At 44.2% G+C, this 17,910-nt stretch overlaps 1 protein-coding gene across 2 annotated transcripts in view; it reads left to right on the top strand.

Moving 5' to 3' along the window:
• The first annotated feature begins 3,782 nt into the window (after nucleotides 1-3,782).
• The window catches only part of WIPF1 (WAS/WASL interacting protein family member 1), a 114,626-nt gene continuing 100,498 nt past the window's right edge, over nucleotides 3,783-17,910 (top strand). For both annotated transcript variants that reach the window (XM_046018543.1, XM_046018547.1), the window contains exon 1: nucleotides 3,783-4,028. The gene's annotated coding sequence lies outside the window, so the exon portion shown is untranslated. The remainder of the gene's footprint in view (nucleotides 4,029-17,910) is intronic.

The raw sequence follows: 17,910 nt of genomic DNA, 5'->3' as shown, positions 1-17,910 counted from the left end.
AATTGCAGTATGATCCAGCAATTCCATTTCTGGATATCTATCCAAAGAAAACAACAAAAAAAAGATATATGTATCCCTCTGGTCATTGTAGCATTATTAACAATAGCTAAGATATGGAAGCAACCTAAATATCTATGGAAAGATGAAAAAAGATGTGATACACACACACACACACACACACACACACACAGAGGAATAATATTCAGTCATAAAAAAGAATGGATCTTATTATTTGTGACAACATGGATTGACCTAGAAAGAATTATGCCAAGTAAAATAAGTCAAACAAAGAAAGACAAAACATAAAATTTCACTTAAATCCACATAAAATGTGGATTCTAGGAGCACCTGGGTGGCTTAGTGGGTTAAGCCTCTGCCTTTGGCTCAGGTCATGGTCTCAGGGTCCTGGGATGGAGCCCCACATTGGGCTCTATGCTCAGTGGGGAGCCTGCTTCGCCCTCTCTGCCTGCTTCTCTGCCTACTTGTGATCTCTCTCTGTCAAATAAATATCTTTTTAAAAATAAAATCTTTTTTAAAAATATGTGGATTCTAAAAAACAAAACAAACAAAACAAGCAGATTCATAAATGTAGAAAACAAACTGGTGGTTGCCAGCAGGTAGAGAGGTAGGAGGACAGACAAAATAGGTGAAGGGGATTGAGAAGTACACACTTTTCTAGTTTGAAAACAAGTGAAAGGGATGTAAAGTACAACCTAGGGAATGTAGTTGATAATACTGCGATAACTTCATATGGTGACAAATGATAACTATACTTATCATAATCATTTCGTAATGTGCATGTCAAATCACTATGTTACACACCTGAAGCTAATAAAATATTCTATCTAACTATATTTCAATTAAAAATAAAATAATGTGACACCTGCGTGGCTTGGGCAGTTAAGAGTCTACCTTCAGCTCACGTCATGATCTCAAGGCCTTGGGATCAATCCCTGTGTGGGGCTCGGTGCTCAGCACAGAGTCTGTTTGTCCCTCTCCTTCTCCTTCTAAACCTCCGTCACTTGCACTCTCTATCAAATAAATAAATAAATAAATAAATAAATAAAATCGTCAAAAAATAAAAATAAATAAGATAAAAAATAATTTGTAAATTTGCTGTTCCATACTAAGATTTCAATTTCATCAGATTCAACACTTTTTAAAGTTTTTTTGGAATAAATTATGGTACAAATAATCAAAATATTCAGCTTTTAAGAGCGGAGTCCTTTCAGGCCTGGAAACCAGTAAATCCATTAGATATGTACTGACCACCAGCTGGGTACAAGACTTTCTCCTCCCCATGCACACCCTAATTCTCAGTACCATCCCCTGGCCTATCATGGAGCTTTTGTTCCACATAGCATTTCATTTCCTCCCTGCATTAATTCAGAAGTGAGAACCCAAAACATTCAAGGTAATATAGAGCCTTTGACCAGATCTAACTGAACCTCAAAAATTCTCTACCAAAATAAAGATAATATTTTCTTCTTTTGATATTTGGCACCAAAGATGCTAAAGGCAAAAACTACTCAAACTATTCAAGCCATTCACACCAGCAGAAGCTCAGAGGCAGAATAAACACAGAGGTCAAGTCAAGAGATGGTATGCATAATGTTGGAGCAAGGGTGTCAGTGTCAAAATAATCTGGGTTCACAAGCTGAGTGATCTTCAGCAGGTCTGCTGAGCTCTCCAAGTCACAGTTCCCTCATCTGTAACGGGGGGGGCGGGGGGGTGGACACAGAGCTATTTCAGAAAGTTGCTGTGAGAATTAAATGAGATTCTAGGGGCGCCTGGGTGGCTCAGCGGGTTAAAGCCTCCGCCTTCGGCTCAGGTCATGATCCCAGGGTCCTGGGATCGAGCCTCGCATCTGGCTCTCTGCTCAGCAGGGAGCCTGCTCCGCCCCCCCCCCCCGCCCCGCCTACCTGTGATCTCTGTCAAATAAATAAAGTCTTTAAAACAAAACAAAAAAACTTTTTCAGCTTCAAATTATCTAAAATTTATGATTAAGTTGCAAAAACAGTAAAAAATGTTTCCAGATACTCTACTCATCTTCCCCAAATGTTACCATTTTATATAACGGCAGCCCACTTACTGAAACTGGAAAACTACCATTAATAAAATATTATCCAGGTTTTGACTTTATTGAGAGAAGTGTTGGGGTCTGAGGAGAGAGAGCCAGAGGCATTCTGTAGGACTGATCACTGACCTCATGGGTGATTTAAAACAGTGGACAAGTCGGCTTTCCATTTATTTTGGGCTTCCAATGATAAAGTGATGGGAGGGGGCATGTATATTACCTTTCTAATTTCCTTTTGTGTATACTAATGCTAAAACTTACATGGATTTTTGAAAGACATAAACTCGAGAGTTCTTTTCCCAGCAAGTATTTGATTCCCTAGAAGGTCGGAGGAACTCTGCTGAACTTTGGGGAATCAAAGATAGGATCCTGTTCTGCTTGTGTGACAATACGCTCCACATCTTTAGAGGGATTATCATATTTAATCTTTACAACAATCCTAGAGGATAAGAACTGCTGTTATGCCTGTCTGACTGAAGCAAAAAATAAGGCTCAGAGACCCACCCAGCAAGGAGACCAGGCAGCTCCTCAGCTTAACTTCCACACCACACTCTGATAAGTGCTACTGAAATGTTCTCAAGTCTGGAATAATATGTTGCTCTATGAAATCACTTGTCCTTCTTTTATATAAAACATAACACGGACATACTACCATAGAAATGGCTTAAAAAGAGCAACTATATAATAAACTTTAAAAAGGTGGGTACGTTTAGGAACAAAAGTTTGTCAATAGGAAGGGTTTACACCACACTTAACCTTTTTCCGGAAGTGCTGTTGTCCCTGTACCTCAGGATACAAATGTGCACATGGGAATGGTATAGGCAGAGACGGCTTCAAGCCATGCGTGAACAAGCTCCTGAGCCTAGAACATCAATACTCTAGCGCCCACATTCCCACCCTTTCTGCTTTTATTCAAAGGGATAGACAGCCTTGGGATTGCAGCATATGATTAAGTGGTTATTGCACTGATCATACCTTGTTGTTGTTTTCAAACGCACACGTTCTAGTATCTGTGTCGTCCTGGTGAGTGTTAACTTAGTCTTTAGGTCTTGGGGCTTTCAGAGCTGGTCCGAGCCTGGTAATAAGAGTTAGCTCTGGCAATGGAGTAGAACCTTCCCTTTCTCCAAATGTTTGCTGTGATCCTGCGGTATCTGAGGTCGTGGGAGGCTGACAGATCCATCCCCTCTAGAGGCAAAAACTCCTCAAAGAACCCCGCCCGTTTTGTGGGGCGGAATGGCATCTCCCCGCGGGGACGGCGGCCCTGCTGTCCCCACACAGTGGACGGGGAGACAGACGCACACGCACGTGGGCTTCTGGGGGTTCCACTCCATCTTGAAGTTCATTCTAAAAATGAATTTGAACTTTAAGGTGTCTCAAAGCTGGACCCCCTCTTTTGAGAACAGGGGCGAGAGCGATGGGGAAAGGCTTTCCCTCGGGTGAGGGCAGGAGGCGCCCCAGCGGCGGGAAGCGGCCGAAGATGCCGCGTCTGGGGAGGGGCCCTCGCGGGTACACACCGTCCAGATCCCGCTCGTCTGCGGACGCTCGTCCCGGACCCCACGGCCGCGTGCTTCGCCGCGCAGGGGAGGGCACGGAGGAACCCACGAGCCCCGGCCCCTCGCCACGCGGCTCTGGGGGCCCCAAGGTGGCGCGGCGCAGAGCCTCGCAGGCGGGCAGGCGGGGCGGGCGCGGCGCCCGGAGGAGAGGGCGAAGGGCCTGCAGCGGCCTCGCGGCGCGTCCACATGTGGCGGGGCCGCAGGGGCGGGGTGGGGGGGGGAAGGGGAGCCGAGGGGGAGGGTTTACATCTCCGCGAAGTTCCCGGATGGTCGCAGCCTCCCGGCGCTGAGCGCTTTTCCTGCCCGGCAGGCTCAACCCTACAGACCCGGGAGAAGTTTCCCAGAAAAAAATGCCCGGCGCGCCGCGGGGCCCTGGAGCCGCCCGGAGCCGCTGCGCGGTAAGGGACGCGCCGCCGCCGCCTCGGACCGACCGGGGCCCCGGGGGCTCGGGGCGGCGCCCGGGGAGACCCCCGCGGCTGCCGGGGACGCCGGGGAGGGCAGGGCTGGACGGTGGGTGGGGAGCGCCGCGCGGGAGCGGGCGGGGGCGCCCGGGGACGTCGGGGCTGCGTCGGCGGCGGGCGGTGGGCGCGGGCGCGCGGCCTCGGCAGGGGCAGAGTGGGGAGGAAGGGGCCGCGGACTGCTGGGCTCCCGGCGCGGGCGCCTCCCGCCTGGGCTCCGGCGACCCCGGGGCCGCCCGCGGGACCCGCTGCCGCCGTAGTTCCCCAGGCAGGGGCTGAGCGGGTATGCGCTGGAGCCGCATCTACGCCCCCCGGCTCGGGGGACCTTTGGGCATCCCCGGGCCAGTTCATGCCCAGGAGCCGCCTCGCCTTCTTCGCTGGAGGAATCGAACCTATCCCGCAACCAGGCTCCCGCCTGCAGACTGCGGCCGCTCTGTGGTCGGTGTAGACGCGCGCGTTAGTTGTGGTCACTGACCTTAGAGGCACTTCCAGCCCCTGTCAGCGCTCCCCCCCCAGCCCCGGGGCCTTTCCCGAACTTTCCGGGCAGCCTCACTTCAGCCTCATTCCCACTACCTTTTTCTACTAACACATTTTTCTTTCCAAAAAAGAACTGTTGAAGGAAGTTGCAAGCGTAAAAGAAACCAGCTGACCCAGTCGAGGCGATCCAAATCTTCAACGGGTGCTTAGTTAGACTTTCAACTCTTGGAGAGTAACAAAGGGTGTGTCTGTGTCTGCTAGTCTTCTGGTCCTGTGTTATCCCAGAGGAATATCCCCTCCTGGGCCCGGGCTCCTGGCCTTATCTCAGTTCTCCGGGAACCCTCTCTAGTTGTTAGCAGTGACTGGGTGAACGTAGTCCCTTTTTCTGAAAATTACGTGTCACTACTGTCCCCTGGATAGTTCCTGGACCCCACCCCCAGTCACTGGCCCTGTATGGCCCCAGACTCCAGGCAGTGCAGCCACGGAGCCCCGGGACACAGTCCCACCCTGGGTGGGTTTTCTTTTACCAGTTTCCCCAGGCAATTTCAAAACAGTACTGTAGCTTCACTTTGAGTCATTGGCATATTTTTCCTCCTCGAAAATGCCTTTTCTTGTAACAGATAAAATGACTATAGGGACTACTGCCTTCCAGTGTTTCGTATCTTTACCTGCCTGTCATCCCCATAAGGCTGTTTCTCAGGAACCAACCACTCCCCCGCCATCCTGCCCCTCCATCTGTAGGAGCCCATTACCTGTTATGGAAGTGCGCAGACAAGACTCTGCAGATGTTATTAAACATTTTAGTCCCATTGTCGTCTTGAGACCTACTCACCCCTGCCATCACTTTGGCTCCCTGGGAAGCACATGAACTCTTCTGGGTTTGTGGGGCACGTGGGTGGCAGACTCTTGGTATCGGATCAGGTCTTGATCTCACCATCCTGAGGTCCTGAGTTCGAGCCCTCTGTGGGGCTCCATACTGGGCATGGAGCCCATTAATTTATTTTATTTTATTATTTTTTAAAAAAGATTTTATTTATTTATTTGACAGAGATCACAAGTAGGCAGAGAGGCAGGCAGAGAGAAGGAAGCAGGCTCTCTGCTGAGCAGAGAGCCGGATGCGGGGCTCCATCCCAGGACCCTGGGATCATGACCTGAGCTGAAGGCAGAGGCTTTAACCCACTGAGCCACCCAGGTGCCCCATGGAGCCCATTTAAAAAAATAATAATAATTGTTTTCGATTTGTGTGATGTAGAGCAAAGGGATTTGTAAGCAAGGTAAGATCAAATTCTGGGACATTTACAATGAGATTACTTCGAACTAGAGAGATTCATGCCTTCTTCCATTTGTTCGTTCACTTCTTTTAAGACAATTAAGTCTAGTGGGCATTCAGCCACTTTCTTGTGTCATTAGGCATATCATAGAATTTGAGACTCACTTAGCTCACCCAAGAAATGGGGTTGACAACATTTACTTTTTTTTTTTTCTAGAATATGTTTTATTTTTTTTTCCATTTTATTTATTTTTTTCAAGATAACAGTATTCATTATTTTTGCACAACACCCAGTGCTCCATGCAAAATGTGCCCTCCCTATTACCCACCACCTGTTCCCCCAACCTCCCACCCCTGACCCTTCAAAACCCTCAGGTTGTTTTTCAGAGTCCATAGTCTCTTATGGTTCGCCTCCCCTTCCAAATTTTTTTTTTTTAATAAACATATAATGTATTTTTATCCCCAGGGGTACAGGTCTGTGAATCGCCAGGTTTACACACTTCACAGCACTCACGATAGCACATACCCTCCCCAATGTCCATAGCCCCCTCCCCCTCTCCCAATCCCACCTCCCCCCAGCAACCCCCAGTTTGTTTGGTGAGATTAAGAGTCACTTATGGTTTGTCTCCCTCCCAATCCCATCTTGTTTCATTTATTCTTCTCCTATCCCCCTAACCCCCCATGTTGCTTCTCCATGTCCTCATATCAGGGAGATCATATGATAGTTGTCTTTCTCCGATTGACTTATTTCACTAAGCATGATACGCTCTAGTTCCATCCACGTCGTGGCAAATGGCAAGATTTCATTTCTTTTGATGGCTGCATAGTATTCCATTGTGTATATATACCACATCTTCTTTATCCATTCATCTGTTGATGGACATCTAGGTTCTTTCCATAGTCTGGCTATTGTAGACATTGCTGCTATAAACATTCGGGTACACGTGCCCCTTCGGATCACTATGTTTATATCTTTAGGGTAAATACCCAGTAGTGCAATTGCTGGGTCATAGGGTAGTTCTATTTTCAACATTTTGAGGAACCTCCATGCTGTTTTCCAGAGTGGTTGCACCAGCTTGCATTCCCACCAACAGTGGAGGAGGGTTCCCCTTTCTCCGCATCCTCGCCAGCATCTGTCATTTCCTGACTTGTTAATTTTAGCCATTCTGACTGGTGTGAGGTGATATCTCATTGTGGTTTTGATTTGTATTTCCCTGATGCCGAGTGACGTGGAGCACTTTTTCATATGTCTGTTGGTCATCTGGATGTCTTCTTTGCAGAAATGTCTGTTCATGTCCTCTGCCCATTTCTTGATTGGATTGTTTGTTCTTTGGGTGACAACATTTACTTTTTGTGCATCACATGGTATGAGGATCAGGTGGTGTGATGGAGTTCAAAACAGCAAAAAGCAGAGCACAGGGCATCAGAGGGCTACCCAGACACCATGCAATGCGTAGCAATCAGATAAAAGACTGATAAAGAGCTGAAGGCCTGAGGGGGACGGTGGTGAATGAAGAGAAGTTGTTCTGCTCATATCTTTCAGATTGACTGTCTCAGGGGCGCTGGCCAGACTGAGCTTCCTTTTGTGGGAAGAATTTATTCCTGAGTCTGGATCACTGTCTGGTATTTCAAGGTGTTCCTAACTCTGGTTGTAATTTTAGAAAATAGATGGTTTCCGCAGAGTACACCAGGAGAACAAAACTAAAGAAAAGCACCTTTTATTTGTTGCTATACTGCATTTGTCTTTAAGTATCTCGTATTCAGGATTCTATCTCCCAAAGCCATGGTCTTCCTGAAACCTGTGCTTCAACGAGGTCCACCAAATTCCATTATGATTTCCATACAGAGGTCTCTGCCATTGTGGCCCAGCAGTCCACAATTAGGCCAAGTGTTGGAAGGTTGGTAGGCGTGGCCTTCAGAATAGCCAGGACCCACATCTGTGCTGCAGGTCTCCATTGGACTCCAGCCAGATACTCTTTTGGGCTGGAGGGTGCCTGCTAGGGGTCGCTGCCATGCCCTGTGCTGTGGCAGAGTGGGAGGCATTGCTGAGAAAGAGATGGGAGTTTGCCCCCTGAAAGCTTACCTCCTGGTAGAGGTGGGACAGGTTTCAAACAGTGGAATGCAAGGCAGAATGTGGCAAAGAAGCTAAAAAAGATATAGATCAAATGCAAGGAATTTAGAGGAGAGTCAGATTACTTCCAGCTGGAGGGAGTCAGTCCTTCACTCATTTGTCCATTTAACAAATATTTATGAGGTGTGTACTAAGGGCCAGTCATAGGAGGAGAAATAGGCCCGTTCTCCTGGTTCTTCCCTCACCGCCTCAGTGAGGAAACAGTTCCCGTTCCAGCTCCCTGTCCCAAATGAATACTTCCTCCCTCAGCCTCATTGTATCACCCAGCCCAATATTTGGGTGGTTCCTCACCCAAATTGAGATTACTGTCAGGTCAGAAGAATTCTGGCTCTTGGATACTTTGGAATAGTTAAAAACTCTGGTCACACCAAAGCCGCCATATACCTTCAGTTAGTTGAGTATTGCTGTTCTGTTTCTGTACACTTTGACTAATATTGAGGTATACCGGTCCTTAGCCACGGGCGAGACTAGAAGCTTGTAAAGCCTTGATTCTGCAAATCTGTGTGAGGCCCAGAAATCTGTTATTTGAGACCCCCCCCCCCCCAGGTAATACTGATGAGTTACCAGGTGCAGAGTCCCCTAAAGGTGAAAGCATGGGTCAGGGAGTTGGGCAGAACTTGTTTCCCATCCCATTTCTGTCTTTTGCAAGTTTTTTAACCTCTGTTTCTTGGCCTTTAAAATGAGAGAAACTACCTCTTCCTATAGGCTTGTTGTGAGAGTCTGATGACGTCATGGGTGTGGATGGCTTAGCGGATTACCTAAGACAGTGCTGCTGCTTGGTATTTGTGGGCCATTACTATTATCCTTAATCAGTGTTAGTATGTACCAAATACTGTTGGTTTTTGTCTTTTCAAATGGACACGCAAGAAGAGCCTGAATTTAGGAACAGCTTTTTTTTTTCTTAAATATTTTATTTATTTGATAGAGAGAAATCACAACTAGGCAGAGAGGCAGGCGGAGAGAGAGAAGGAAGCAGGCTCCCTGAGGAGCAGAGAGCCCAATGCGGGGCTTGATCCCAGGACCCCGGGATCTTGACCTGAGCCGAAGGCAGAGGCTTTAACCCACTGAGCCACCCAGGTGCCCCAGGAACAGCTTTTAATAGAAATTAGCACAGGATGATCCCTCAGTGGTCTGTCCTTGAGTGTTTCACTCCAGTCACCACGTATATCCTCTTAACAGCGGGAGAAGGAGGACTCTCAGAGAAGCAGCTCAGTATTTGGGGGCGACCAGCCTGTGATCTGCTTGCACAATTAGGCCTACTCTGCAGAGTGTATCAGGGCACATCAAGGGCAGAAAAGCAAAGACAAGACATACTATACCTTCCGCCATGGCCCCTTGGCACCAGTAAGTGGCACGTTGTGACAGTCATGGGGGCCGTCACCAATGTGGGGGTGGCCAGTGGATGAGACTGCCTGCCCAGGCCGGGCTGCTTTGGTCACAGGCATAGCACCTAAGCCCATTCGGTGGGGTTGCCCCTGCTTTTGTGTTTTTCTGTGGCACAGGATCAGGAAACTGGGAAGCATGCTCGGAGTTACAGTCTTCAGATCAGCATATACTTGCTTGAGAAGTCGAAAGTAGGTTTTGCTAATACTCAGTACAAGAGGAACTTAGCTAAAATAGATAGGAGACACAATTACCTATGATCTTCATTAGTTTAGAAACTTCAGGAAACATAGTTCATATTGTAAAAACATGTTGCTGTGGTGCTGTAGAACATTTTAGCATTACTTACTGTAGATATATTTTTTCTCTCCTAGTAAGCCATCTTTCCAGTATATCACAGTTTCTTCTTTTTAATTTTCTTTTACCTCTTAGTTTTATTAAGGGAATCAAATTCTTCAAAGCTTTCTATGATCTGGCTTTAAAAAAATCTCTCCTTCCTTTCTTCCCCTCTACCTTCTTTCCATTCTTCTTCCCTTTTCCACTTGCTTTCTTTAATGTTACCACTTACTATGTGTCATTTAACTGAATCATTTAGTAGCTACACAACCCTGTGAGGTAGGTTCTGCTTAGATATGTGGAACGGGAGGCTGAGAGAAGTTGGGTAACTTGCCCAAGGTCACACAGTTAGTGACAGAGTGTGTTTTCAGACCTGTGCCATTCTGATTCCTGCACTTTTGACCCTTAACTTCAACTTCACTGATTAGATACTACGTTGCATGTGCTGGCTTCCAGCTTCACCATCCTGTTCCATTCCCAGCTGTATGTTTTGCCTTGCCATTTCTTCTCCACACTGCCCCTTTTCTTCACCTAATGTTGAATCCCTCAACGTGGCCACAAATACTTGCTAAGAAGAAAAATAATTGACTTTGCGAATGGTTAATAAAAGGTGAAGAGACCCAATCCCCTACAAATTTCCCTAGTTTAGTAGCTTCAATAAACATGGCTCACATTGTGAAACATGCTTCCTAACAAGAGCCATGAGCTGATTCCTACCTCTTCTAATAAATTCCTGTAGCTGTTTGTTTGGGTCTCATCTGTGGCCGGGAATCCACTCTAACCTGCATTGCAGTCACACGTGTGTCTCTCTTTCCCCACTAGATTGTAAACTCTTTCAGGGCAATAACTCTTAAAAAAAAACCATTTTACATTCTTTTAGAAATAGCAGGTTCTTATTATAGTAGGTTTTCAATTGATGTTTATTGAATGGTGGTTTATTTCTGCTACTCTGCTTGGAAGATTTGAGATGAGAAGATTTTTCATAAAGGCAAAGTAGATCTTGATGTTTTATTGAAGACTATCTGGTTTCTGAAGATGATAAGAAACAAATTTCATCTTAAGAGTAGTCTTTCACCATAATTGGTATGTATCCTATGATGTTATTTTTTATTCATATGCATAATTAGCTTTAAATGATGTTTGTTTTTATGTCTTCTAAATTGAACAGTAAATAATCCAATAATAAAGGAATGGAATTTTGAATTCTTATAGGGAAGGTGGGAATTACTATAAAACCCAAGAAGTGGCATTTGCTGGTCTAATACCTGTATCTGTGTTTCTTCCACATCAGTGAAGGTTGGGATTTTCTCACCCACGGGTTTTCTATCTTTGTCTTTGTACTAAGAGGGGATACACAACCTGATAAAGAAGTTTAAGCAAAATTGCAGGATACCACCCTCCCTGTAAACTACCACAGATTTCTTTGTATTTGGGGAATAAATAGGTCTCTCAGATAAGAGGTGTCTGCAAGAGAAAGGAAATGGTGAATAAAATGGAAAATTTGGGCCATCTAGTTTCCTGGGCCAGTGGAATCCATTACAACTTAAAAGTTTATTTATTTTCTATTTTCTTACATATGCAATACATACTCCATTTAATATAGATCTCTATAAGCTTACATTATTTAAATATATATATTTTTTCTTTCATGAGCCATACTTGATTACTTCAAGTATGTGTAATATGTACACCTTACCTCATTATAACAGCTAAACACAGTTGGTTACGTTTCTCCTATTCATCTTCTACCTCCCACCCTCTACGTAAGTCTATTTAAGACTGTGTTACGTGGATATTGTTTGCATTTTCCTTGTTTTAACTTTTTGGTATTTCTTGGACATCTATATTCTTTTTTTAATATTTTATTTTTACATAATCTCTACACCCAATGTGGGGCTCAAACTCACAACCCTGAGATCAAGAATCGCACACTCTTCAGCCAAGCACCCCACTACCACTACATTCTTAACAGCTACATAGCATTCTGCTGTAGCAAGATATATGTAACATGACTGGTGCATTATTGGTTGTCCACAGTCTCCCATTAGAGTTTGTACTGCCGGTTCAGTGACCAGCTTCTCACCTGTTAGCTCTTGCTAATGATGCCCAAACAATTAATCCATTGAGTCAAGTCAAAACAACCATCATTCACTGACAGAATAAATATAGTCATTTAGTTGGCATACACAGACCAAATGGACAGTTGGTTGAATTTCTTGATTTTCAGCCACTCGTATATCCCCAGCCCATTTCTGAAACCTTCCATGCATTTTTCTGTAGACCAATGCAGGAGATTATGTCTGTTAACTGAAGCATTTAGGCCTGAGAAGGACCAAGAGAGAAATCTTGCCACATCTTAGAGTGATGCAGTGTTGAAATGTTGAACGTGTTACCAAGTCATATTTCAGGAAACCCTCCCATCCCCCGGCAGAATAGATTTTGAAAGTAGAGAACCTTCAGACTTTGGAGAAGATCTTAAGAAAACATGTACCGTAGCTATTTTTTGTCTGAAAATGTAAACAGTGAGATCAGTGTCTTAACCACAGTAGTCTTGTGTTATGGGGATGGATATTTAGATAATGGAGACAGTCAGATCAGCCGGAGATAGAAGAGGGTAAAATGGGCCCCTGTCATAAGCAGCACATGTACGTGCTGAGGGAGGGACTTTCAGGAAGGACCCTGGTGATGCATTTGAGAGAGAAAGGGATGGGGAGGGAGAATGAGAGAGGACTAAGCCTTATGCTTTCCCAGATCCCAGAAGGCAGGCTGAGGGACATTAAGAGAAGATTTCAGATGGTACTGAAATTTCTTTTTGGAGAGCCTTGAAAAAGGCAAAGTAGTTGAAGGCTTCTTAAAACCTTTGTAAAAAGTAGTATAACAATTTACTTTAAGCAGTGCTTATTCTTATGTACCAAAGCCAGAATTTACCATGCCTGGGTTAAGAAATAACCCAGCATTGGTTTAAAAATCAGGTTTTGTGAGTAAAACTTCACACTGTTCTTTTCCCTAGAGTTTTAACATTGTTAAAAAAAAAAAAAAAAAAACCTCACATTTTATTTGAGATAGATTCAGAAATTAGATTATTGTTAAAATTAAGGCAAATCTTGAGCGACACTTTATAGGATATTGGAGCCAGAATCTCATTAATTAAACATCTTTCTCCCTTTTCTCTTTTTTGATGAGGAGCTGGGAGAAGTAAAGGGAAAACATTCTCAGTTGGTTAAAGGACCATATGATGGTCATTATGGTATTACTTTAACCACAAAATTCTTTTCTGTATGGAAGTTCTGTATGTATCATCTCTACTTTGCTGTGGTAATACAATATGTCTCCTAGAGTTAAGAAGAACCGCCGGACCAAATGTTCAGTCTTTGTAATTCAGTCTTTGCTTCTTTGTTTTTGTCGAAAATGTGACTCTATCACTTTTTAATAATTAAATTGTAGTTTCCACTTTGTTCAGATTACAAGAGTATTATGTGGTTGCTATAAAGAAGACAAAAAAGGTAGAGGTATATAAAGAAAAAGTTAAATTTTCTCTTACTGCTTTCAAATTCCAACTCCTCAAGGTCATCTGTATTCTCAGTTCAGGATTGACCCTTCCTCAATTTTGCTTTTGCTTATGTAACTATATACAAATACAATTGCCCATTTTTTTTTTCTATTAAAAAGAGAAACATACACATTAGGCCATAAGATTTTTTGGAAATGTAGTTGACGTATAACATTGTGTAAGAGTTGGGATACAATGTGCTGATTTGATACAGTTGTGTCTTGTAACGTGATTACCGCCATAGCTGTAACACCTCCACCGTGTTACACTATCATTTCTCTTTTATGGCGAGAACACTTAAGATTTCAAGTATGGGGGCGCCTGGGTGGCTCAGTGGATTAAGCCGCTGCCTTCGGCTCAGGTCATGATCTCAGGGTCCTGGGATCGAGCCCCGCATCGGGCTCTCTGCTCTGCAGGGAGACTGCTTCCTCCTCTCTCTCTGCCTGCCTCTCTGCCTACTTGTGATCTCTCTCTCTGTCAAATAAATAAATAAAAATCTAAAAAAAAAAAAAAAAGATTTCAAGTATGTAATTTCAGTTATTATAATTCCACTATTGTTAACTGTAATCACAAAGCTATACATTAGAAGCCTAGAACTTACTCACCTGATTGTAAGTTTGTACCTTTGACCATCATCTCCCCATTTCTGCCACCCCCAGCTCCTGGTAACAAGCACTCTACTCTCTGTTACTACAAGTCTGGTTTTTTTAGATTCCACATATAAGCAAGATCACAATGACATTTGTCTTTCTTAGTCTGACTTATTTCATTTAGCGTAATATTCTCAAGGTCCATCCTTGTCACAAATGGTAGGACGTCCTTTTTCTTGGCTGAATAATAAATCCTCCATTGTGTATATACACCATTGTTATCCATTCACCTGCCAATGGACACGTAGCTTGTTTCTATAGCTTGGCAATTGTGCATAATGCTGCCGTGAACGTGGGGATGCAGCTATCTTGTTGAGATCCATAGATCTTTTTAACATAACAAAATATCATAGACATTCTCTCCAAATTAAAAAACCTATTTAAAAAAATTTAAAAATTAAAACTAACAAACTCATTTATATCATGGCCGCTTAATATTCCATAATTTAACCATTCAGGTTGTTTCAAGTTTTGTGCTACAGCAAGTTTTTCTCTAAACATCCATGTGCATTAATTTGAACATGCTAACATACAGAAGCTTTTATTTTTGTCTGTCAGAGTCCCCAAAGTGGTATTACTTTCCAAAAGTTGTAGTAAGTCACAGTTTCACGAACACTAGCTGAAAATATGTTTCCCCATATCCTTGCCAGCATAATTTATGTTAGAAGTATCAACTTTCTAATCTCTTTTTCCTGTTTTGTTTCAAATGATTTCATTAGGGAGCACTTGTCACTATCTTTTCTTTAAACAAAAAAAAACATTCATTTGAATTATTCATGTCTGGTCTTTTCCTTCATTTTCCAAAGTGGATAAGATTTGTCTTCTAGAGCTAGAGGAGAAAAACTTGAGCCTAGGCTCACTGAACTTAATCATTCTGTATTGAAATGAAATGAAACACTTGATTTCTCTTTATAATAAAGTAAATACAGATTTCTCAGTCCTAATTTTCTCCTTCTAAAAGTATATTATTTAAGAAATTGTCTTGGGAAATATAAATGTTTTACTAAAAATAGAGATTTCTAAAATACAGAGATGCAAAATGTTAAAGGCACTTTAAGCTTGCAAAGCTAACTGGGTTTCCCTCTTGAGTCCAGCAGTCTGAAGACAAAGGTTCTTTGAGAGCGTTAGTTATAAGTTCTACTGGATTACAGCAAGAGGAAAAAGTGAATCACAGCAGATAGGAATTTAAACCTGGAGCGTTGCTGAAAACCCCTTCCCTGTTGCTCCTGCTTGTTTTTCTGGGAGGTGGGACTAGATTCCACTTCTGTTCTTATAGTTGCTGAGTTCATTATAAAATTATTTGTATATAACTCCAGCAGTACATTGGTTAATCAGAAACATCTGTGCAACTGGCTTCGTTTATTTGAACAGAATAACTAAATCAATCAGCAGAATTTCTTGTATTCGGGTAGGTCGGGCCAACATTGTGTAGTCCAGAATAATAACAGTGCTTTGAGCTAACCTGACACAGATGGCAAAAAGATTGTGTCTGGGCAGCAGAAGTTGGAACTGAAAAGGAAGAAATTCTGTGAGTCCTTGATAGCTGCCTTAATTAAGTTTTACTCCGTTTTATAATGTTACTGTTTTAAAGGCTCAGATGCTTCAGAAAGGGATGTCCTGTGTACATACCCTCCAAGGACCAGAGTCTCCTGAATGAGGCTGAGTTGTCCAGATCAGAGTCCCCTGAAAGATGAATTTGTGTGTTCTGCCAGACTTCCATAGCTGCAACACGCCAAGGGCCTCACGCTGGGAAACGCCACAGACCAGAGAGGGAAGCTGACATGTCTGACTAGAGGGAGCTAAACTGGGCAGAGGACATGAGTTCCCAAGAGAGACTGAGGCTGGTGTCCTGATCTGATGTAGCCAGGGTAAGTTCCTCGGGGTGGTGTGTCCTAGTGCAGAGCCCCGAAGGTCCAAGGGAGCAGAGTGGGTTCATAGAACGCAGCCCTGTTCTTCTGGCTCTCAAGCTCAGTCTTACTGCAGACTTCAGGAGGTCTGATAAGAGCAGGGAATCTCTAGACCCTGAGTTTCCATGTGTGTGCCCCAGCCCTGAGGGACCCTGAACTCTCTGCCACTTAAAAGAACGAGTCATTCTCAAGGCCAGAAATCTACTGGCCCCAACTAGCCAGAATCCTAGGGTGGGATTGATTGGGTTCCTAGTGCATGGTTGGCCTTCTGTAGAGCTAACCTTGGTAGGCAGATGCATTAGGTTTTAGCCAGTGACTGGTGAATAGTGAGAGAGAATAGTGCCCCAGGGGATGTTGGCAGCTTTTTATCTTACGATATACCATAGCCTTAGCATTGGAATTTGCAAACATTCCCAAGTTCTTGGAGCCCCCCTCTGCTGACACCTGAGGTCACATGGCCCTCTGCCCTGCCTTCCCTTTCACACTGCCCCTGCATTTAGATGCCCTTCAATCTTCAGAGACAGTGTGACTTCTTGAAAGTTAAGTCACCTTCAGGGTAAGTCCGGATACCAATCAGCTCATTTATTTAATGCCTTTTGCATTGAGTCCTCTGCTAAAAGTAGAGTGGGAAAGTGGAGAGAGCACAAGTTGGGAGCTCCACACCTGAACTCCAGTTCTGGCTTGGCTGCCAGTAGTCATGTGACCTTGACAATAGTAAAACACTGTGTGAAAGGAGAGTGGAGAAATCTGTAGGAATGGGGAGCTCGCAGCTAGGAGGACATCTGAGATGCTTGTGACGGGACACACGGCGTCTCCAAATCGGGCACTGTCTAAACACTGCCGTTGTTAACACTTCAACCTATCAGAGATCTGATGACACTGAAATTTCATCTTGCCTGTTTTTGACTAAGTATTTGATAAGTAAATGAGAGAAATATATGTCCATCACATCTCTCCTTTAGCTAAAATAGGATATGTGTTAGGAGGAGTATAGAAAATCAAATTCTATTTCAGCAGAGTCATTGAGAGCTTTCTCCTTGAGTCTCATTGTACACTTACTGAAGAAAAAGCATGCACTATTCCCCTGAAGTTTTCTTTGTAGTGTTATTTGTGGAGATGGGGTTTGAGCTGGATGCTGTCCAGGTATGCCTAGCAGATCTTGTTTTATTTATAGTCACTGAAAATCACACTACCTCACTAGATGCATATACACATCCATTATACTGACCCTTATTCTCTATTAGCACACACATGGTCAAAACCCTGAAACCACCTGTCCTTGCCATCTGCTACGCACGAGTGCATGTACGTGCGCGCACACACACACACGTGCACATACATCATTTGCTCACTCCTTTTAAGGCACCCTTCAGATATAACCAGGAAGCACCAATTCCAAACTCAGTGGGAAAGTCCATTGCCGGAGTTTTCTGTGCATCAGCCCTCATGGCTTTTTAGAAGGCAGAGGCCATTGCCTACCAAAGGGCTTTTTGTGCAGTCTCACACAAAACACCATACGCGTGTGACTGTAAGTGTGTGCTTTGGAGGGCGGTGATGGTGTGATTCCTGGGAATGGTTAAAAATACCCACACGGGGCTTCACCTCCTGAGCTCTGCCATGATCATTGGTTGGCGGCTGTGACCGCTGCTGGTTGAGTCTCTTGTTTGTATTTCTTACTCGTGGTCAGAGGAACAACATGTTGCTCTTTTGGCTCAGAGGCAGACCATCTTGGATGTCTTCCAAGAAACTGTGTGCTGCTTTTGCTTCTTGAGATTGGAGCTAACGTTACAAGACCTCCAGTTATGCGTGGAGAGATTCTGGGCCAACAGGCTGGTCAATGGTGTCCCTGTGGGCTTTCTGCTTCACAGAGGTTACACAAACTTATCTACCTGGGAAGTGGAACCTTAGGGCTGGTGCCCAAGGGAGCCCAACCACCATTAGATATGGTCGTGACAAGGAGAAAATGCTTTCAAGTTCCAACCCAGATGCCCAAGAGAGGATGAAGCTCTGGTAGAAAGTTGCCTTGAGCGCTCTTCAGCTCTGGCCCCAGCACCACGGAGCGGGAGAGGAAAAAGGAGGAGGTTTCTGGTGGTGGAGGGAGTGCAGAGGTCAGCAATG

The sequence above is a fragment of the Meles meles genome, chromosome 9, assembly GCF_922984935.1.
Source record: "Meles meles chromosome 9, mMelMel3.1 paternal haplotype, whole genome shotgun sequence".
In the NCBI taxonomy this organism is placed as follows: domain Eukaryota; kingdom Metazoa; phylum Chordata; class Mammalia; order Carnivora; family Mustelidae; genus Meles; species Meles meles.
The sequence above is the reverse complement of the archived record's forward strand: the minus strand, read 5'-3'. Positions and strand labels throughout refer to the sequence as shown.